The following is a 23429-nucleotide window of genomic DNA, read 5'->3' on the forward strand; positions in this document are numbered from 1 at the left end:
TAGCTCACAAAGGACAAGAAAAAAATTCCCAAAAATGTTGTTAGCTGTCACACAGCATGGAGGTCAGGAATCATTTAGTACTAAAGTGGCCGACAATGTTCTACTGTATTTGTTGTCTGACCAGTAACTGCTTAGAACTGCACAAAATGAAGCACTACAAAAAGTTAAGTGCAGCTCAATTTGCATTTTCATCTGCAGTTTTAAAAGTAAGCCAGTTCTTTAGTTTTAGGAAGAACAATACAGACCTTTTGCATGTTAATGAAAGCATATATGGACACTTATGTAGTCTAAATTCGACACACATACATACCTGTATGTATATACATGCACATATATACCTATAGATATTATATTTATTATTAAATAAAATTTTATGCAAATATATTTTGGGAAGAGTTTTTTCTTTTCTTTTATTTTGTTTTTTCCCAAGGTAATTCTGAAAACTCTAAAAGGTCTTGGATTACCCTACAGCTAGTATTGGTGTTTACTTTCTGTCCGTCTAGAATAAGAATAAACAGATGTTTCTCCTATTCTGCAGAAAATTCTGTGGAAAATGACAAGATATTAGAGAAAATTATCAAATTCTTTGAAATATATGGATTTCAGCTGAATTTCAAAGATTGCCTGATTTTACAAGAGATACCACATGTAGTTGGGATTTCAGCATTTCAAATGGTCTCAGAATTAGATGTCAGATCAGATCAGACAATCAGATTAGATTGTCTTCCATCTACCTTCATTTTCAAATACTTTTAATAAGATATAGGTAAATGAAGGAGTCTCATAGTGCTCTGAAACAGCAGACAAGAAATAGTGTTAAAAGTGCAAATCTTAGTAGTGAAAAGGAAAAGACAATTTGAAAGGGTCTTGTAAGGTGAGGAATATCTTTGCTCATTGCACAGGTAACATTACATTAAAAGGTGTAGTTTCTTGCCCTAAATACTAATAAGAAAAATATTTCTCCAGAAAGTATATATATTTTCTTTCAGAGGTAAAGAACTATGAAAAAGACAGAGTGTTATTGCTTTACAGAAATCCTGTATTCAAGTAATTGCTGTTTACATAAAGACCAAGCTTGTGGTTGTTCTTTTGCTTGACAGCCTTCCATTTGAATTCATGACTATGTGTCAACACCTTCAGGAATTTCTAAATAGCTTTATTTTCAACTAACAACAGTAGTAATGTCTTTCTTTTAAGTTCTGCTTCTCATGTGCATTTACTGAGTTTGCACCACTGAGTTGTTTGGGTTAGTCCTATGTTGAAGGATGTGAGTAAAGGAGAAATTGCTATGAATTACTGCTACTACATCCTGATTGCAACTAAACAAATATCATAATTCCTACCTCCTGCAGCATAAGTCATATTAGGATGAGTCCATCATACCAGTCATAATAAGCTGAGACATTGTTAGATATACCGGCATGGGGCAACAAAGGTAAGGTCATTGGTAAAAACCTCTAAGATAACTCTGAGCATGGTAAATACTTCTATGAGTTTGTAGTTCTAACTCAGACCTCAAAGACAAAACACCAAGAGTGTCGCACAGAACTAGCTAATGCAATCATCTCTACCTTTCAGCAAAGATAATGAGTTCAGGTGTAAATATAGCAGTACATTCATAAAAGTTTTTAGATCTATTCCAAGACTAGATCATCTTAAGTCAAACCTGTAAGTGACAGACATCCTTTGGTCCCATCAATGTGTAGATGGACCTTATTTACATTGAATCTGCACTAAAAATTAGAATCAGACTCAAAGTATTTCTATTAATCAAAGGCTATTACTCCTGCAAAATTTCCTGTTCCAATCACTATTTCTAGGGTGAAGAACCCCATTGGAACCATGCTAAAACTTTCATTTGAATTTGAGAAGCCTGAGTTTCACCTGGAGCTTCCATATTTTACTGTATTTGCTCCCAAAACTTTTGTTAAGTTTGGAAATATAGCAATAAATAAAAATTTCTATAGCATGTCTATTAAGAACATAATTCTAGTAAAATATTTATGTAACAATAATAATTCTGAATGCAGCCCAACCTTTGAGTTAACTTATTGCTGAAGAACGAATGATGTGGTATCCAAGATATGGCGCTGGAATAGTTAGAGCAGCATAAGTGTAGCATCAATGGAGGATGAATTGCTGTCTAATTATCATAATTGAAGCTCTTGCAATTATGCTGTCATTTTATTTATATTTGCACATTTGGTTGAGGTATCAAGGTATCCCATTTTTACAGGTTAAATCAAGATTTGCTGTTCTGTTCTCATACTTGAGACTGAATTGCACTGGCAGAAGGCATTCTGCAGGAATAGTTACAACAGCATCTTGAAATTTAGACAGATCTTCATTCTCTGAGATATGTCATAAGAGTAGGTCGGAAGATGCTTTCCCACCCCTTTGGTTTATTTAGATTATGAGTATGTCCTTTTGCTTACACATCGTAGAAATACAAAAACATACAAAGCCTGTTCATACCAGTAGCAACCAAAATTTCCTATTATCTCAGTGCTGATTGTAATGAAATGTGTGTTATTTACAGCTCTAGTTTAGTGCTGTCTCATGAAATAAACACCCCAGACATTATTAACTTGGTGTGTATTTGATCACTTGTATAAAGGTAGTTTTGCTTTTAATGAAGTAACAATAGTTATTGTACGTAGTCAAAAACTGAAACTGAAAAGATATACATTTTAGATCATGTTTCTAGAACTTTTATTCTGAGGTATTGGAGATGTGACCTTTTCTAGGATGACTACAAAAGGAATGTATGATAATGAGTATTACCTCACTGATTTCTTGTTCTCTAGTCATCCTTTTTCTCTCTGCCTTTGTGGCTTCTATTTGCCTTTTTCTGTTGGCTCTGAACTAGATAATAGCTCTTCATTATATGCTTTATACAAAGCTGAGCACATGAGATATCTGATCTCTGACTGCAGCTCCCAGGTACTATCAGACAAAACACTCTGGCACATGAAAGCATTCATATTTTCAATATACCTTGTTTCATCTTCAAAATAAGCCTGTGCACCTTTGGAAAGCTGCTCCTAATAGGGTCACAGCACTTATTGCTCACCACAGCTACCCAAGTCAAAGTGTAATGCAGTCCCTAAATGTTACTAGGGATCAGGTGGTGCCTACTTAATGGGATTAACAATGGTAAATTGACTGTACTCTTGAGCTCTAACTTCAGGCATGCTGAGGTTGTCTTTATTGTTACACCATTTTTCAGGATGATCACATTTGTTTTCTGATGCTGAAAGACCTATAAATTGTTGCTGGAAATATAGAGCAATAGTTTATGTAGACATAACAGTTTTGATATTGGAGTGGGGAGGAAGACAAGGCCAGAAGATAAGAGGTTCCTGCAAGTAAAGACATTTAAAAGTATTTTAGGATGGAAAAAACCTGATCACTGAGTCCAAAGATGCTCTTTTATTATATAAGCTAATTTCTGCTCAGGTACAAAATATAGAATGGCTGGATTAATACCTATCAAAAAATCCCCAAACTTTAAGAAAAAAGTGGTCAGAAGTGCCAGCAGTTTTAAGGGAGGCAGCTGTGAAGGAGGATGGGAGCATATGCATGTAAGGGATAAAAAGAAGAAAAGAAGAAGAAAAAAATCTCTGAATTGAAATCACCTGACAGCCAAAAAATTGTTCGAATGCAGAAAAGTGTAGATTACCATGCCTTGTATCAGATAGAAAACAGAGGGATTTAAAAGCTTTTAAAAGGACATAAAAGTGTATTGGTTAAACTAGGATTTTCCAGTAGCAAAAGCAAGGGAAAATGCAGGAACTCACTGTTCCTTAAAAGCATTAGTGCCCATTAATTCAATGATGTCTAAAAGTTGGGAAATAATCACATTTTTATTCCTATGGTTTGCAAGTGTTAAACAAAAAATCTGAGTCTGTTAGTACTACCAGTCAGAACAGGATTCGTGTATTAACTTTCACCACAGATTACAATCTTTTTCTGGTATTTTCTTTCTTATTTTTCTTTTTATTTATTTTGTTTTGTTGTTTTGGTTTTTTTTTCCTTGAGAGGGGAGGATTTTCAAGTTTTTTCTCCAGTTGTGTTTTTAAAGATGTCTTAGTTGTTGAATTTGTTATGTCAAATGATCACAAGAGTTAAATCCTGAAATTCAATATGCCTGAAAAGTAAATGATGGCACTTTTAGGTAAAGGCACTTTAGATTTCAATTTGTGAATATGACATCCGAAAAATTGATAGAAGTTTGTTAGTCAAATCAGGGAGCAAAACTCCTGCCTAATCATCTAATTTGAGGAAAGCTGAGCATTTATTTTAAATTGGAAATGTCTTCACTGCCGCTATGTGCAAATACTCACCTGCCAATAACTCTTTTCTCCAGAAAAATGCAAGCATTACAAAAAGGACATATAAGAATTACAAAAAGGACATATAAGAATTTTGAACAAATATTCTTGAAGAAATTAAAGGACAGAATGGGACTCCACAAAGAATAAAATATAAAGTTTATTGAAAACTAGGGTTGGCAAAATATCTTGTCTTTTCCTTTTGTTTTAATATGTAAATGCCAGCATGTTCCCATACAAAACAAAAACTCACAAAAAACCCCCAAACAAACAAACAAACCAAAAACCAAAAAAACCCCACCAAACAAATATGAACCAAAAACCCAAAAATACAAACCCACAACAGCAAAAAAACCCCTCCCAAAAACCAAACAAAAAAATCAATGACTGAATTCCAGTTCACAAAAAATATTTGTCTCCTATGTGCTCTGTAAACTACTAACTGGATGTTGCCTTGGGTTTTCCACTCTTCAAGAAAGAATTTGTCTTCTGCCACTGGAAGGTTGATGTATCAGGTCAATAATCTCTAGAATTCAAGGTATGCAGGTACAGAAAGAAGATAAAACCATATTTATCTTGGAAGATATTCTTGAAAGATCATTATCTTATGGTGATGGTATGATATGATTATCATATCATGATATCACAGTATGTGTTGTGTGTGTACATTGCACCTAGTCCAAAGAGACTGCAAAAGGCAGTCATCCACAGCAACAAGGTATGAAATGCCCTGAAAACTGCCTTTTTTTTTTTTTTTTGGACTGGCTAAAAACGGGGAGAAGACACAGTAGCATCACTGTGTCTTCTACTGTGTCTTCTGCTGTGTCTCACTGTGTCACAGTAGCATCCATGATCTCTCCTAATTTTTGGAGCTTACCAATCATCCTCTGGGTAAGATAAGAGACTATCTCTGCACTATCTCTGTCCTGAAGTGCATCACACTTATTGTTCCCACCCCAGTTTAAGCTCATGGGGCAGCTGACCCCCACACAGCCACTTGCTCCCAGTAGGATGAAGGAAAGAATCATAAAGGTAAAACTGAGAAAACTCATGGGCTGACATAAAGACTGCTTCCTAGGTAAAGATAAAGCCATATGTGTAAGCAGAGCAAAACAAAGAACTCATTCACCACATTCCATGGGCAGGCAGGTCTTCAACCACCTCCAAGACACCAGGGCCCCATCACGTGTAATGATGACTTGGGAAGACAAACACCACCTCCTTCCTTCTTCTTTCACCATTTTTTATTGCTGAGAAGACTGTGATATAGTTTGGGATGAATATATATATAGTCTGATATGTCTGATCATCTGGGGTCCCCTCAGCTGTGTCCCCTCCCAGCTTGTGCACCCCTAGTCTCCTCACTGGTGGGATGGGATGAAAAGTAGGAAAGGGTTTATGCTGCCTAAGCACTGCTCAGCAATAAAGAAAACATCCCTGTTATCAACACTGTTTTCAGCATAGATCTAAACCACAGCATTGTAGAAGCTAAAAAAAAAAAAAAAAAAAAAAAAAAAAAAAGAAGGGAACCCTTAGCCTTTCAATTCTGCTCCTCTGAAAGCTTAATAGGATAATAATCATCCCCTGAATTTAGTGAACTGATCAGAATTCTGCAGAAAGTATATGCAGTGAGTCCAGCAATGTTCCAAATTCATAAACTATTATCATGCCATTATATAAATTGATGGCATGTTCTCCCTTGAATCTTGTGCTCAATTCTGGTCATACCATCTCAAAGAAAGAGATAACAGAAATAGAAGATGTCTGTAGTAGGGCAATGAAAATTATTAAGGGCACAAAAAGACTGCCATGGGAGGACAGATGAAACAAATTGGGGCTGTTTAATTTCAGAGTTAAGTAAGAGTTGATGTCACCGGGGCTTATTAAATCAGAGATGTTATGCTAGTCAAATGAGTGTTTCTGTTTACTCCTTCGTGTAAAAGGAACACATAAAGGAAAAAAAATCTATTATCTGAAATGAAATATAATTTTTATACAACACATTTCTGAAACAAACCAAGGAGCTCAATGTAACAAGCTACCAAATGACTCAGAAACAGCCTGCAGCACTCTGAGAAATTAATATAAAATCTTTAGCTATATTGAATAGAATATAAAACTGGAAAGAATAAGAAAAAAAGAGAAAAAATACAGGACTAAGCAAATCATGGCCCTTCCTGTGGTTCATGCATGTTTCATGGGCTGTAGTACACCTGGCCTCACCCTCACACACTGTCTGTGTGAGTTGTTCCTTGTTGTTTATACTTTTCAGATGTTTGCCCACAACTAGAGGGTGCATCTGGTGAAGGTAAACCACAGTGTTTACTTCTATGACTTTTGCTTCCTAAGTCATTGACATCATACTAATAATTCTATTGCTGCTCTTTACATTATTTCGAACCAGTGTGGTTTAGAAAAAGATTATCACCTCCACATTATCTTCTGTATAATATTGGCAGGCTGAGACAGTTCTGCCTGTTTAGCCTGGAGAAGAGAAGGTTTTGGGCAGAGCTTTTTGCAGCCTTCCAGCACCTAAAAAGGGCTACAAGAAAGCTGCAGAGGGACTTTTTACAGGGACAAGGGGTAATAGCCGTGAGATGAAGGAGGGCTGATTTAGATTAGATATTATTAGATTTTATAAGATGAAGTTATTGTGCTTTGAGCGTGCTCATCCTATTCTCTTTGAAAAAAGTAAGAGCTGCCTGTACTAAAAGAGATCTGATTAACTCAGTACTTTGCTTAAACTGAGCAAAGTACAATGATTAAGAGAAGAGAGAATGGTGATTTGGACATTAAAATGTTGCCTATAACTATAAAAAACTATTTAAATGTCAGATATGCATCTTCCCATTATTTACCCATATCTTACAAATTAACTCAAATATTGTCTTTCATATTCACTGCAACTTTTTTCCTTTTCAAAATCTGAAGGAATCACAGCACTGGCTTTTATAAAGAGACAGACAAAGATGCAGAGCCCTAATGTGAACAGCTCCAGAAAGATTTGTATTATTCCCAGGTGTGATAGCTTGACTGAATGGTGCACATTCTAACATTCAGCTTGTTCTTTTATCATATTTTTCGACAAATAACTAATTGCCTTAAATTTTGTAATTAATACATTTGGAAATATGTTTTATAAACACTAGTTGCCATGTTCAATGTAAACTGTTTAATAGAATGTTTTTGCTGCCAGTTGAGAGTACACTGCAAATGTCAAGTCATAAAGCATGAGGCTTGATTAGTCAGAATTCAACTGTGCTGTACTAAAGAAAAAGGTACATCTCTAATGTGGAACACTAGTTAGAATATCTTAGAATAGAACACGAGAAGAGTGAAAAAATAAATTTTAGTTTTCTTTGCTAGAGAAAGATTAAGGGCAAGGCCAACCACAGCATGCCATGAGAGAAGTACTCCAAACCAGCTCTGACACTGGAAGTATTGTAGCCATCAGTTCAGAGCAAGTACAACCCAGCATACATGCAGCATCCTAGTCTGAGACATGGACATTCCTCTGTGACAGTTACACAGTGTCCAGCAGGTCACTAGCAGCTAGACCACAGATCCCACATTGAAAGAGAGAAAGCATGAGATAGCAGCCTCAAAAAAAGGAAAACCTCTTAAACACCACTTGGATCCATGGGAGAAAGTTCATTGAACACTACTAATTGATTAGGTTTAGTTTTTCCTAATGGAATAATGGGACATTGGAAGGATGTTGTATTTTTTTCAGTAGCAGTAGCTTTTATATTTAAAGGAAAGTTAGAATGACTAGAAGAGTTCTCATCAATATATCTTTGCTCTCACTCAGTAGAATATTCTTATATTCTTAACAGTAAGTAGGGTACAGGCTTTAACAAGATTTGGAATTGTTCAGAAGTGTCCATATATAAAATATTAATTTTTTAACAACTCTGGGACAAAAATATTTTACATGGCCATTAAGCTATCTGGGGAATACTGAAGTAGGACCCTCAAGTAATTTTAGGAATAAATTAGTAAGACTTATAATTTTAAGTTGTACTCAGAGGTTCAATTTCTCTTAATAGCTTTCTACAGAAAAGCATATAAATGAAATTTCAGCTGATGCAACCATTTGTAGCCAAGCTTCCTACAGAAGAACAGTTCCTAAGAAAAAGGGGATTCTTCCTATTCAAATGTTCATTTAGTTTTGATACATTCACTGTCTACCACTTTCAGACAGAGCTGAGTGAATGGATGAGAAGCAGGAGCTAGGGCAGATAAAAGAAACATAAAAATTACCAAGCTGAGGCTAAGATATTAGAACAAGTTTCTTAGTCTCCAGAACATCCACTGCAGCACAAATTCTTACAAATACAAAAGCTTCAGATGCTTCTGACTTCATTACTTACTGGAAAAATAATTTAAAAATTACTCATCAAGCAATGGGACATCAGGCTGCCTTCATGAGTTTCAGTACCATACTGCTACTTGCCTTTTTACTCTTTTTTCTCCTGTTTTGCTGCATTTCATTATATTTTTTCCCTTGATTTCCAATATCAGCTATTAGATAATTTAGCTCCACCATTTAGTTATGTTTATGTACCATTAAATCCTGCCTACAACTATCCACTAATGAGACATTGATAATGAGAAAGTGATAGTGTTTCATGGATGGATTAACCATTTCTCAGCTGAAATATCTCAATAATGAAGGAGTTTTTAGCAAAAAAAAAAAAAAATCAAATATAACAAAACAGTTGCTGAATGAGGTCTTTCAGGGAGCCAAATGGATCATGCATGTAAGGCGCCTTATTAACAAAGAGCAAAGAAGTGACTCCTGTAGCACAGCACAAATCGCACCATACAGGCTGCTTTAGTGCACAGCAGAACTTCTGAGATGTAATAAACTAGGGAGTTTCAGGTGTGTGTGTTTCTGTTCACTGATTTTACAAGGAGTGTGAAAAAAATAATTTCCAAATCTGACTTTTAGAATAGTATCTTAGCTTGGGGATGCTATTTTGTGAGAAATTGGAACAAGCGGAGTCACAACTGACATTGCTTGCTTGCCCTCTTGAATCTTTTCTGTGTTTATATTAAAGGAAGAGAAATGTAGTAGCTGCAATGAAGGTTTTGGTTTGGTTTTGTTTTGGTTTGTCTTTTTGGTGTGTTTTGCTGTTATCCCCCCCCATTCCTGTCTTAATGTTACGTAAGTTTTCTCAGATGGATTTAATGCATTACAAGATGTTTCCTTTGGACGCATCACCTCGCACAGTTGCACCCTTTATAATCCCTAAAGTGAGAACCTGCAGCTGTTGTTTCAAATGCAGAAGGAAGACAAATATCTGGCAGTCAATGTACAGCTGTTTCCAGGAGAGATTGTTGCTGCTTTCTATGCTGAATTAATTGATGGTTTTGTGAACTATTCCATACAAGCTAGTAATAGGGGATTCCGACAATAAATAGAGGAGGGAGTTTAGAAAATCTCTTGAAGGTGATTATAGAGGACTTTTTCACACAAATCACTATTATTTCAGTCAGAAAAAATAAAAAAGTTAAAAAGCATTCACCAAGTTTTGATTCTGTGCTTATTAAACTTCATGGCCCAATGTCTAACCTTAGAGTTTTGGCTCTCTCTAGCAGAGTTTGCCTCTACTTGCAAGACTTACTATGAGGCACTGGAACAGATGTTTAGAGAACTTGTGGTTGCTCCATCCGTGGAAGTGTTCAAGGCTGGGCTGTATGGGGCTTTGAGCAACCTGATTGAGTGGAAGGTGTCCCTGCCCACACCAGGGCATTGAAACCAGATGATCTCAAAGGTCCCTTTGAACACAAACCATTCTATAATTCTTTGCTTCTATAATAAGTACTTCACCCTACCTGACTGTCCCTTGTCAAACACTGCAATTTGGGTGAGTGCCTGTGTGGGTTTGTGAGCCTCTGTGTGTGTGAACTGCCACACAGTTTATCTGTCATCAAGATAAAGAGAAGTATTTGAACAAAAGTTATGTACTAAAAAACCAAGAAACTAATGAGGAATTGTCATGGTACGTTGAAAACATTACTGATTCATTACTGTTGTAGCTGTAATTGCTATCAGTTCCTTCAAGTATCATGATCTGTCTTCTAATTTCTTTTTCTGAATGAAGGTCCAAGTAGTATACAATTAGTCAAAAACTCTTGAAGGAAACTGAGGCTCTCTATGAGCTCAATGAATCTTCGTGTTTCTTACACTCTTGGGAAGCTTATATTTCCTACTAAAACCCCTACACATCAAACTCCTGTGGTTTCTGATTCATCGTTTATTTTCTTTGGATGGGATTTAAACCTCTCCAAAGACTCATTTATCTCTTATGATTCATTTAACTCCAACAAGGAAAATTTTACTTTTGAAGCATGAGATACAAATAAAACTATCTTTTCCTTATTCAGATTTCACTTAGATCCATGGGAGTTGATTAGATCCATAGGCTTGATCTTTCCAAATGCTATACAGCTCTAGGTAAAGTGTCCAGGAAATTCAGAAAAAGGCATGGAATATTCTTTTCTTCAATTTTAGGATGTTTTCACACCATCTACATATAGGTTTAAATGTAGGTGGCTATTCAAAGCTAGGTGATTCTCTGTATGGCCAATGAAAAGCAGGCTTCCCTTGGTCCTGGTTTAGGACATTTATTTGAAGCTCTCAGTGTTAAGTATGAGTCCTAATGTTCAAGAAATGTTGAGCCTTATTGGGAAAGGCATTGCAAACGAAAGAGAAGGAATTATTTGGTGCAGCAAAAAACCTTATGTATGCACAGCTTGAAGTGCTGATCTGTTCTCCTCATCTCAAGAGGGATGTTTTGGAGCTTAAAAAAGCTTTAGAGTAACTTAATCACAATGGCAAAGGCAATGGAGCAACTGTCTGGGAAAGGGAGGAGCTCTGGCAGGAAAATCTGAGGAATATAATTATGGTTAGCAGAGTCAAAAAGGAGGAGTTAAGGGGAACATAGAGTTACTTGATTGTTTCTTTTTTTTTATTTTAACCCAAAAAATCCTACTATAAGAAAGATGGGACACTGTCTAAAGCTTGCAGAAAATATTTTATTTAAAAAAATCTGAAACTCCTCTTGAAAAGTGCTCCTCCAAAAGCTGACATCAAGAGAAACTGGTATGAAAGGAATCAAAAAATTCATAGACTGCACATCCATTAAAATAAACTGAAAAAGGCAGGAATGTAACCACTATTATCTCAAAAAAACCCAAAAAAGCCTTGTTCTGGATGATGAGGGAATGGAAAAGAGTGGTTTGCAGCCAGTGACAGGATTCAATGATTTCTATAGGCATCTTCTCTAATTGCCCCTCCTAGGGACCAAATACAGGGGTAAATGGTGCCTTACATCAGGGCACGTATGTTTCTCTAAATACTGAAATTGAAATTATATCAGAAATAAAAGTGAAGTATGCTTTCTAATGACCTGTCAAATGAGTAAAATAAAGTTTTGACAGCAGTATTACCTCTTACCTTTCCTTTAAATGGTTGTGAAGCAATGTGTAAGAGGAATGAATTCTTATATTAAAATTTCTGATTGGATCCCAGTGATTTCACATGTGGGGTCAAAAGGCCAAGTGAAAATCAGGTTACAGTGAGTATCCTGTTGGAACATTGCTGTGGATTTATTCCACAGTATCGGCAGTTTTATGATATGATGCATTTTAGATATCTATCTTAAGATACACTGAATCATAGCCTGGAAGTGCCTATTTGTCTCCATTGAGAATAAGATGTGGATTACTAGCTCTGAAACAGACATTCACACTGGAGGTTTCTGCAGTGAAATGAGATGAATCATGACAATTCAATTTAAAGAGATTCTGATTTAGCTGGATAAATCACTACTTGCTCTGGAAAATATGTTTAGTTTATTTTGTTAAAAGAAAAATACACAAACATAGAGGAAAAAAAAATCATATTGTGTCGAGCCAAATTCCCATCAAGCCCAGAATTCATCTCGGAGAAAACAATCCATTAGTAGAAGACAATAGTGCAACAGCCTCCATTTCCAATAGCCTGTGTCTTGCATACCTCAAGAATCCTATGAATCAGAGGGGCTGTGCATGTGATCCTAATCTCATGATTATGCTCTTGGCCCTGGACATTTTTTATCTGTGCATTAGACCACAGAAACAGCCACTCCTTGCCATCCCTGTACAGTTAATAACATAACATATGTAATACAAGAAAGCAGTCTGTACTGTATTCCTGTGCATGGTTTGGTACACCTTGAACTCTCTGCCCTGGTCAGAACACAAGTTATGGTTTTAAGGCAGAGAAAGTATTTATTAGGTTTTCAAATGATTTCATTAATGGTTTTTGCTTTTATTTTTCTGTTCTAAGAGGCTTAATGAAGAAGTAAAGAGCATAGAAAATCCAACTTTCTTACTTTCTTAATATCATGGTTTAACCCCAATGGCAAACTAACCCCCACCCATCTCCTTGCTCAGTCTCCCATGGGGATGGACAAGAGCATCGAAAGGATAAAAGTGAGAAAACTCATAGGCTGAGATAAGAGAAGTTTATTAGGTAAAGCAAAGGAAAATGAGTAATTAATTCCCTACTTCTATTGGACAGGGAGGGGTTCAGCTATGCCCAGGTCTGTAGGTTTCCATCACATTGACTTAGGGAGACAAGAGAATGTCCCTGCCTTCTTCTCCCCCAGCTGTTCATGCTGAGCATGACACCCTATATTTTGGGTCAGAAATCCCTTGGGTCAGTCAGGGTCACCTGTCCTGGCTGTGTCCACTCCCAAACCTCAGTGCTGGGCTGGATGAGGAGCATAAAAGGCCTTGGCTCTATGTGACTTCTCAGCCACAGCAAAACTATCCCTGTGTTGTCAAAACTGTTTCCAGCAGAAATTCAAAACACAACCCTGTACCAGCTACTATGCAGAGCATTAATTCTACTCCAGCCAAAACCAGTCCAATCAAACATGTTTATTTTTCATAGTCATCACTGAAACAAAATTTGATCTTTGAAAAACCCTAAAGCAAGTTACAAGTTGATAGGTTTTAGCTGTCTACACTTAATCTTTTTCTAGATGAACAGGCAAATATCAGTTTGATTAATTAAATTATTGTGAACTTGTTTTTATTACACATGTTCTTAAGTCCAAAGTAAGTAATATTCATCTAGCAATTACCTTTGACAAATTCTCTGATTTCACTAATAGGAAATTGAAATGAATTAATCTGTTTTCAAGCCCCATGGCTGCACAAATTGATGTGTATATGATCTTGATATTTACAAATGAACTGTGCATTTTTGCCTTTTTGCATTTTGTTGATGCTGCAGACCACTCACTCATACTACAGAATTAGTGTTTAAATGAGGCTTTTCATGGAAACAGCAGCCGACCAAATATAAGTAAGGATTGCACAGAAGGTCCATAGTATTATATTTTGAAATAATGCAAAGCAAATCTAGGTGTCTTTTTATGTTTTATTTTCTAGTGCATTTAAAAGTCTTGAGCAACATAGAATGCATCACTATAACAATATCACAACTAGTACAGAATCAATTTTATCAATTTTTTTTTTTATTGTGAAGACTCTATCAGGAAGAAAATATTTCAGACTGTTCATATATTTTCTAGATCAGTGAAATACATATTATAAAGTTTATAGAAGTCAAAAGCCTTTATCTTTTCTCAATATTATTCCACTGAACAAAGTAAAAGTTATTAATTTGTAAAAACCAGAAATATAGAAGAAAAAACATGGGGTGTGTACTGTTCTAGTCTTCTTGCTTTTCTTGGAACAAAAAGACCATGAAATAAACTGTCTGATTTAATTGGTTTGGATCAGAACTGAAAAACACAGAAGAAAACTCCCCAAAATGGAAACTTTTAAAAAAATATTCAGGTCTGAAAGATTAGATAGGCAAAGTAGTAGCTTTTTGGTTTGCTTTTCCCATCCCAAGTGAGTGCTCTTTTCTAAACAATCACTTTATTGTTATGCATAAGAAAAGATTATCAATAGTAACACCTGTTTTACTGTGTCTAAACACAGCAGTTCTGTTCCTGTTCTGATCTTATTACTTTGAAGCTACTTGGTTATTCCCTGCTGGCCTCAAAAAGACTGACTTAGGCCAGTTTTGTGAAGAGCTGTGTTCTTTAATAAGAACTACTCAAAAAAAGAGAGATATTAATTGATCCCGATGTATATATGCGCTAATCCACATTTAAATGATCATGATCTGTTCATAGTAGATCTGGAGAAGAAATAATTGAGGTCCTCAAAACTTTCATTCTGGATCAGCAATATTGCCCCTAATTATAGAAAAAGTAGGAAAAAAGGAGAGGAAAACTCGGAGAACCAGAAGGACCTGGTATTCCTCTTGCTACCTGAGTTTAGATGAACATACACAGGGCAACAAACTCTTCCATTTAGAGAAGGCTGATGAAAAATGTCTTTATTTAGAGGGTTGGATCAGGCTGCCCAAGAAGGTGGTAGAGTTACTTGCCATGACGATCAGTAGTTACTGTCAGAAGGCAGAAGGTACTGCCAACATTTAAAAGTGGCACTCAGGGATGTGGTTTAAACTCAACAGCGGTGTAAACTTGACGGTGCTGGATTAGCAGTTGGACTTGATGATCTTAAAGGTCTTATCCAACATAAATGATTCCATCATTGCATAATTCTACTTTAGATTTAAAAAAAAAAAAGTTACTTTAAACAATGAGAACTTGTCAGAAAGCCATTTTAAAAATTATGAGATGAAACAGATAAATAATGAGATGAAAAAGGGTCTTCAGTTGCTCAAAGTGCTCTGCCATGTAAGTCTATCATTAATCAATAGAAAAATATTAGCTTGCATCAAAAATCCGATGTAGTTCTTTTATCAGATTACAGATGGTAGGTGGAGATGTTCTTCTTTCAATGCAATATTTGTTAAATGTAAGTTTTAATATCCACTAATAGAAATTGTCTCCTAGTAGTTTCAAGGGTGAAGGGTAGACTCCACTCATCCTGAAAAGTGATATACCTAAATTGTCTTCAGTTTTGTGTACCTCATTTATGTTCCTACCTTTCATCATCTCTTTTTCAAAGGGAAAAATCCTTACAAATTTTCTTCATGCAAGATATTCCATTCCTCTGATCCTCCATATCAGTATTCTCAGTAGTCTTCTGTTTCTTATATTTTTGCTGCGATAATATGGCAAGTATTTGCATCATTAAAAACTTGTAGAAGGAACCATACAGTGAAATAGAGACGACCATTTTTTCTCAGCCTCATTTTTTAAGTTATAGCTCCATATTTTATTTCTCTTACCAAAAACTGACACTAGTCTTTCAAAGAAACTCCCATAGCAATTCCAAGGTGTCTTTCTTGATTATTAACAGGTAATTTTGAGGTGTCCAATATGTAGATATTGTTATAGGGCATCAAAAATTAAATTTTGTTTAGAATATAGTGTTCAGTATCTATTGAGGAAAAAGAAAAAAGAAATCTATGTTCTATGTCTACTAAATGTTTTACATTGTTAATAACACGTTAGTGAGGTGGGAAATAGTTGAAAAAAACTTTTGTTTTCTACTTGAAAACAAAAAATCAGGATAAAATGCATCAACAAAATCTAATGCTTTCTATTATGTTAGTAACAAAGGAGGATGATAAACTCTTATTAGTAATACATATTTGTTACCAGCAAGCTTTGATAATATTTTAATCTGAATCTCATACAAAGGAACATTTTTAATTATTGCCCTGAGACACAAATAAGCTCCTAAAGACATTTTGAACATACTTAGGAGCTCAAGTCCTTCTCATTTTATTGGAGATAGGGGTTTATTTATTAAAAAAAAACCCTCTTATGAGCATCTACCTGCATCTATTCGCAACTAAATACTTTATAATTCTAATTAGAAATCTTTTGCAACTAATAATTACAGCATTAACTCATCCCTTCTGGTGGCTAAATTCAACACCTGCCTTTAATTATGATGACTTGGAGAAGAGAAGCAGCCTGAAGATGACAGGATTGTAGAATCGGAAATGCAGTATTACAAGAGTACATTTTGTTTAAATAAAACCATCTTAACAGACAAGTGCCCAATTATCATTTGTATCAGAAAATATTTAATTTTACATTTATTTGCTTACAGAAAACAATAATCTCAGTGCATGTAATTGGGAAAAGCAATGATCCTGAAAGCAGGACCCTCAGTTATGGATCATTTAGAAGCTTTCAGAGAATCAAAATTTCTTATCTTCTGGTTGAAATGATTTTTGTTTCCTGATTATGCTTGTGGATCCTGAGCAGATGCACAACAACATCAGCTTCTATTAATCTGTGGGCAAGGTATCTTAGTAAGAAGTGGGGCTACAGACTAGAATCTGGTTATTACAAAACAAAGCAACTAACAAATTCCACGCACTGTTCTGTATATCTGAGTAAAAAGTAATCATTTGGTCAACAGAGCTGTCACTATAATCTATCCTACAAAATTTAAATTATACTTGAACTTTTTGACAGCATGGCTGAAGAGTGTAATTTCATTGAAATCACCTGTTTCTTAGATATGGGTGCTGTGGACTGGATAGAAATATTTAAAGCAGGGTAAATATGTATGTTATATCACTGTATGCATTACTAATGATTATCATAAACTGACAGAATTATAGGCTACATCTATAATATATGTAAAAGGAAACTAGGGCTCAAACTTTGCATTGGGAAACAATCCTGTACATGGTTATATTGTTACTACAGACCCTCTCCCATGCCCATAAAACAACAGATTGGAAGGGACCTGGAAGATGGTCCGGTCCACCTTCTCACTAGAAGAAATTCCAGTGTATAAATTAAATCGCTTCACTCATCTTTTCTGGGATCCTGTTTCTGTGTTCAGACACTCTCATTGTGATTTTCCCCCCTTGCTCCTTATATTTAACCAAAATTATCTGTTTTGCAGCTTGTTGTCACAGCCTCTTTACTGTACAACTCCCAGAGGAGCCTTGCTCTTTCATCTCTACATCTCTTTGTTAAACGTCTGAAGACAAAAGTCTCCTCTTTCTTATTCTCCACTCTCAGCTGAATAAACAAGCTCTCTCAGCCTCTCTCTGTATTTCTTCTGTTTGCCTTGGCCTGTTGGGTTGCATTTACCGATGTAAGCTGTTGCTTGCTCAGATGGATTCTCTAGTCATCACTGTCTCAGCTGTCACTAACATCCAAGCATCCTTCACATTAGAAATGTTGCCAGTAGATAAAAGACAACTCCTTATTATTGTGAAATTTTGCCAGTAGATAAAAGACAACTCCTTATTATTGTGAAACTCTAGTGGAACACCTGAATAACAGCAAAAAATATTTACGTTCCTTCTAGGCTTTTAAATTCTGAATTTCACCCCGGACTGGATATTTAAACTTTGGAATGATGAAGATAAAAAAAGCTGTGGAAATATACATTACAGTGCTCAGTTTTCCTTCTCTGCCAGCTATCTCCTAATTTTACCATTCTCTGCTGTCTCTTCAGCCATGGAGTTCTTGGTTTATTGTTCAGTGCTTTGATTTCTATTACTATGAGAACTCTATTCCCTCCACTTGTGATTTCTTCTTCTAGAAAATTTGGAATACTGGATCGAAGGTTGAAAAACTCTATGTAAAAAAATGACTTGCAGAGGTTTTATATGTTTTAATAATTTGCTACTATCATGAAAATGAGGCATTATCTGCAAAAGTATATTAAAAGGAGAAGCAAAGGCAGAGGAATATTGAAACCGAGTGTGAAACCATTATAATTCACCCATTGATCTTATTTTGATAAATCAGCTGATCTGCACAATAAACATAGAATACAAAATGGATGTTTTATCCATCACTTCAGATTTCTAGGGCTGACTGATCAAAATCTGAATGCAGATTGGAATTTGACTTAAAACTTGTGCTAAATAATGACAACAAGATGCTGGATATTAATATCCTAAAGTATGGAAGATTCAAAATCAGGGCAATGAGCACCTCTCAGAGACACTTCTATAAAATAAGTTTAATTTTGGTTTATATTTTTTTTCTTTAGCTTAATGTGGACACACTTAAATGCTGGCCCTGTGCAGATGACCTTCATCACTAGAGAATCATTGGATGATGAGAAGTGATTGAAGAGACACTTTTAATTAGTTATTCCCCATGAGAGAGAGGATGATTGCCCTCAAAACCAGGAAATTCCAGCTGCCAGCATGAAGGGATTATTTGTAAAAGGTGCATGTTAGACAGCTGTTAATACCAATTTTACTTCTGAGCTGTATACTAAACATACTGACAAAATAGTTATTTAGCCCATTCTCTTTATGCAATCACATATTTAGTGATGACCCAGAGAGCTGCCTCTTGAGCCTAAGAAATAAACAACCAAAAGTACTTAAAAAGCAGATATGGAAGAATGTGGCGGGAGAGCTTTTTGTTATGTTCGACCTCACTCTTCTGAAAAGTCAAATTTGCTGGGGCAAATTTCCATGGGTCTGTTTCATTTGTGCTGTACCTTCAGAAATATCACCCCCTGGCACTAAGTCACTTTTCAGCCATCTGGAAACTGCAGTTAGAGAAAAGGAAGGAAAGTAAGAAATATGTGCAAAACTCTTTGACCTGTAAAAAGTGATGGGCATTGCCATAATAACAGTTGTGTGATCATTTTGGGAAGTTTTAGTAGAGAGAGACTCACAAGGAAATGTTGGAAAATTGATAAATATCAAATATCACTGGGTATAAAATATTGCTCTTCCTTCAAAACAAAAGGCACAGCTCACTATGAAAAAAATTCCAATTATTACCTCTAATTACAAGGAAGTCTAAATCACCATGGGTTTTAATTTCTAAATCCAAACTCTAATAAAAAGAATAATTAACATCTGCACAGAATATTCTGGTTCACACTACCTGTAATATTACATTGATTTCCAGGGTTTTATAGAGCTTGAAAGAATTTAATGCTCAATAAGAAGCTTAGAGAGAAGAAACTGAAAATATGAGAGGGCTAAAAATATTTATTTGTGAAATGTCCCATTTATGTATAGCTTTATCCAAAACATTTCCTCTATTATTTCTTCCCAATGATATTAAGGCCTTTATTCAGCAATGGACTTAAAAGCAATTTTTGATTTTCTTGCATCTTAGGGATGGATTTTAGTTTATATTACTGTATTTTCCTGAACTAAAAAGGAAGTTATGGGAGTATTTAAAAATCTACAAAGTTACAAATTGGTCAGTGTTTCATGGAGATACCATGGAGAAAATATTGGCATGTCTGTCAGATAAAATTTATGAAAGAAGGTAAACATACTGAATATAGAACAAACAAACAAACAAAAATGTGAAAAAGCCAAAAAAGGGACATGATATTTGATAATCTTTAAAGAGAGATATTAAAGACCTGGAAAAATATTTTATTCTATCTGGTAAAGTAACGGTTGAATACTAAGTATTTTCTCTCTTTCAGATACAATGATATAAAATTTGACATAGTTATATACATCTTATTATAGATACATAACTCATACATGTTAATATCAATTAAAGAGAAGCTGCTGTACCCTGGAATTCACTCTGAAGCTGAACATTGATGGAAGATTGGGCACAGATCTGGTAGGTTACAATGAGATCCCTTGTAAAGCTACAGAAAAGTGGATTTTGGACACCAAAACACTGAATATTGACTCAATCTAATCTATATCTTTCTAACCTGATGCAGTTCTCTCTCAGAAATAAATGCTTATAGCTGCTAGCTAGTGGATTTTGTTTCCTTACTAGCCTGAGAAGATCGTTCCCCATTTAACTGCTAAAATTATTGGTATTCTCCTAATTTCCATATACCTTTAGGGTCAGAATTACTGACAGCTGTGCACCACTCAGTGATGCCTTGGGGCTTGCTGAAAGGCACCAGATGTTAATCTACATCCAGCTTACCCAGAAATCTTTTTCCATAGTTGTTTATGCTTCCCTTCTCTATCTAGAATGTCTTAGATACTCCTTGTTTGAATGCACAGTGAGCAAGCAGGTTTTGTGGTAGGATTTTTGGAGGGAGGTTGTAGTGGGCTCTGTGAGCCCAAATACAAAGGACTGGTGTATTGTGAAATGAGGGTTGTAAGTGATTAACACAATGGAAAAGTTCTGCCCTATAACTCTTTAATGTCCTTCAGCTTTGATATGTAAATGTGTAACAAAGCAGATCAAGGGGAATTTGTACTCCAAAGATGGAAATTCTCTTTCACATGGAAAATATAAATTGTTCAAGCATTGGTTATATCTGTATTTACCATTCAAGTTTTCTGAGCCCTCTGTCAACAGAGGTTTTGTTTTCTGCTTCTTCCGAAGGCATTTCTCTTTCTTTTTGAGGTAATAGGGAGACGCTGTACCCCTGTTTCCAGAAACCCTAGTCAACTCAATTTTCTGAATTCTCAGGAATTTTTCACTGGAATTTAAGTACAGTTTTATTGCAGAAAAAAACCTCTGATTTTTGGATGATTTAAAGAGGAAAACCCTTTCCTTGCTTCACTTGTACACTGGTGTGCTCATGCTGACATCACTTACCATGCTTTAAAGATCATGAAGAGAACATTAGGACTCTTCTTGACTTCTTTCATGAATGATATGTAGATGGATGTTGATGTGCACTAGTACAGGTTGCTCAAAGAAGTTGTGGCTTCTCCATTCCTGGAAGTGTTGAAGGCCAGGTTGGATGGGACTTTGAACCTGTGGAAGGTGTCCCTGCCCACGGAAGGAGAGTTGAAACTAAATTGTCTTTAAGGTCTCTTCATACCCAAACCATCCTATGATTCTGTGACATGGTTCTATGACTTGATTCTTTCTATCAAATGAGTCAGGTATAAAGCCCCATGGCAGCTCAGCAAGCTTGGAGTCCTCTTACGGCTCCCCACTTTCTGAGGATCACTGCAACATTGTCATGATCACTAAATCATGTAAACACTGACATTTTGACATTTGAGTCCTTTGAATGGATTAATGGATGCTCCCCCTGCTTTGAAGCCAAGGAATTTCTATTCAAAACCAGATTTTTCTACAAAAAAATTAATTAGATGGGTCCAAGAAGAAAAACTGATAGATTAAAATTGATCCAAACAATGGAATCTGTGTGTAGATCTAAATCCCAATTTCATTCAAGTGACCAGGAAAATGTCATCTCTTTCAAAATCAGAATATGGTCTGGCTGAATTTAGACAGAGGTATTCTGTCTCAGTAGGCTGTGCACAACAACAGACATTTAAGCACATTGTAATATGAAAAATACCTTCACTTATATGGTGTTTTAAATCTTACATAGAAATGAGTTCAGCAAAAGCATGACTTCAGTTAAAGAGTTATTCCATCTCCTTTAGTTTTATCACCAGTGATAGAAAAATAATAATCAGGAAGCTGATATAGAGCTAAAGTCAAGCTATTAAGAAGCCAAACCACACAAGATAATAGCACTCTTTGTGGCTATGCTTTTTTTCATGTTTTCTACTAATAAATTTTATTATCCATAAAAAACAGTACTTCTGAAGGAAGAAAGAAATATTGTGAAGATATTTCCATAAACACTCATCTGCCACATGAAATGTATTCATGATATTATTTCTTACCCTGGTGGGTGTGCTTTAACAGACAACTGTGTTTTACTCTAATGCTGGAAGAAAAAGAATTTTAAGCTTCCTCAATTTCCCTGAGGGGAAAAGTAAAAGAAATCACATAGCTTTCCCACAGGCTGTTGTAGTTTAGGAATGGTATTTCTCAATTTAATGTTCCCTCTGAAACACTCCAAACCTTGTGCCACTCACTCATTCATTTCTCCCTCCCACATCCCCCCCCACAAATGGCTGGAGGGGAGAACTGGAGGAACAAAAGGCAACAAACAGTAACAGCAACAAAGCTAATGACAGGGTACAAGAAAGAGGTGAATGATTCCCATGGGAACCCATGACACCACCTGACATTTTCTGATCTTCTGATTTGACAAAGGCATGGGGTGACAGGACAAGGAGTAATTGGCTTCAAACTGTCAGGGGGAAGGTTTAGGTTAGATCGTAGGAAGAAATTCTATACTGTGAGGGTGGTGAGACACTGGCACAGGTTGCCCAGAAATGATATGGCTGACCCATGTCTGCGAGCATTCAAGGCCAAGTTGGATACCCCAAGAAACTTGGTCTAGTGGAAGGGGTCCCTGCCCATGCAATGGGGTTTAGAAATAGATTACCTTTAAGGGCTCTTCTAATCCAAAACATTTTGTGATTCTATGATTATCTCCTTATTTTTATATTCAAATTCAGCTATGCAGTTTTCCTGGGGGAAAAATAATCAAGCACAGCAGAATTGCATTTGTATTGAAAGGAGTCACCATGGTGTTTATGATGAGTGAAAATTAACAGCAGGGGACCAAATCAAAATCCTCATAAGTGGATTGACAATACATTGAGACCAAGCAAGACTGAGCTCCTACAACTTTTCACAGAGTAAAATTTATTGACTTGCTTTGTCCCTTTACATGCAGGACACAGTTGTGATGGTTTCCACACCTCCAGGGTACTGTGGTGAAAATCATCCCCTCACCAAGTGTAGTAGGGGGGAAATTCCAGGGCAGTAACATGCCTTCTAGGATTAGTTCCCACAACATGTATGCTCATCTCCCTGAGCTTGGGTTTCCCAACAGTAAAAGTAAATCACTGTGGTGGGAGGTTGTAGAAAGGCAGATTTGGTAACCAAGAGCTTTGGGACAGTATGGCACGCTCAAGTATTTTCAGATCCATTTATCTAAAGGCACATCTGGGTTTATTCAGACCATCCCATTTCAGGCTGTGGGAAGTGTTCCAAATCCCACCTCACAAGTGGGATGTGTCCCCAAGTGTTAGTATCCCCAAATGTTCCTGATGGGAAACTTGAAGAAGCCACAGTCTTATTTGCAATTTAGCTGGCTGGTAGTTGAGTAGCATGTCTAGTTTCCCAAGAAAGCACCTATGAATTTAACAGCAAAACAACTGGTCAAAAGTGGTGTCTGGTTTGAACCAAAATAAAATCACTTAGGAAGCTCAAAAGCAGAGCTCCTTCCTTCATCACCTGCACTTTTTCTTCAACAAGAAAACCCACTTTGATGAGCCAGCAAGGA

The 23429-nt window shown here is 36.0% G+C and overlaps 1 protein-coding gene across 4 annotated transcripts in view; it reads right to left on the reverse strand.

Moving 5' to 3' along the window:
• Positions 1-23429, reverse strand: part of TENM4 (teneurin transmembrane protein 4) — a 1547018-nt gene that overhangs the window by 1024006 nt on the left and 499583 nt on the right. The gene's annotated exons all lie outside the window — the stretch shown is intronic.

Source organism: Motacilla alba, chromosome 1, assembly GCF_015832195.1.
Source record: "Motacilla alba alba isolate MOTALB_02 chromosome 1, Motacilla_alba_V1.0_pri, whole genome shotgun sequence".
NCBI classification, from domain to species: domain Eukaryota; kingdom Metazoa; phylum Chordata; class Aves; order Passeriformes; family Motacillidae; genus Motacilla; species Motacilla alba.